Here is a 1,054-nt window from a genome sequence, read left to right on the forward strand (position 1 = left end):
TCGAGGTGAACCTCCTCACCAAGTCGGCTATTCAAATGAGCCAAAGCGCTCTCGTAGGACGAGGCGTCAAACTCGACATTATACGATGCAAAGTCTGCAATGAGAGCGTCCTTCTTCATGTGAGGACGCTTTGCTTTTACTCGTTGGTGCCATGTATTTCAATGGACAATTCCATAACTTTTTGAAGGGTTACGAAAGTCTTTGCAAGCGTGTCAGTCGGCAACTCATAGAAAGCATTTTCTACAGCAACAATAAGCTCCTCGATGGTTCGAGTGCACTTTTGGTACTGTAGGCTTCGAATAGAATTAAAGAATCCTAAATCTAACACGTTGAAATCGGGGCTGTTCGGGGGTTGGTTAGCCACTCCAATGCCACAAACTCCATGTGCACAAAGCTTTTCTGGCTTGCATTGTCTTGTTGGATCAGCACATTACCCCGTCTGCCACATCTAGGAAACTTTTGATGAAACTGGGATGGCCACGACAGTCATGCAGCCCACGCTCGTGGTCAATAATGGGTCGGATAACTGTCCCAGCATAGTTTGATTATCAAAGATTTGCACATTTCCAGTGGACCACCCCAGCACAATAGTATGGTCGTGGACGATCAAGCATGTGACCACACACTGGGAACTGGCGGGGACAACCTTATTTAATATTGTATTAAAATAAAGTGGTGCGTCGACGTATTGTGGGGTGGTGACCATGGCGCCCTTCGGCCTGTTCTTGCTTCCACGCTGCGCTGGCGCCACTTGAACGAAGGGCCAAACACCACCGTTGCCGTCCCATTCCTTTTTGCCGTGTGGGTCATATCGCGGCCTGGCCACAGCGGCAAGGAACATCACCTTGGTGATAAAGCGCTTGGACTTGACCGCCCGAGCCGCGACCTCTTCGTCGTCGTACATATAGTACCTACGTTTAACCTTCATCAAGTAGAACCACTTTTCGTCAACATGCACATAGTCGTGCATGTCGTTGAAAAGATGGCGTCCACTTGGCAAAGGCCGAACGAAGGACATGGCAAACTTGAGTCGTTCTTCGATGTTCGCAGGGGT

The sequence above is a fragment of the Aphanomyces astaci genome, assembly GCF_000520075.1.
Source record: "Aphanomyces astaci strain APO3 unplaced genomic scaffold supercont1.38, whole genome shotgun sequence".
Lineage (NCBI taxonomy): Eukaryota > Oomycota > Saprolegniomycetes > Saprolegniales > Verrucalvaceae > Aphanomyces > Aphanomyces astaci.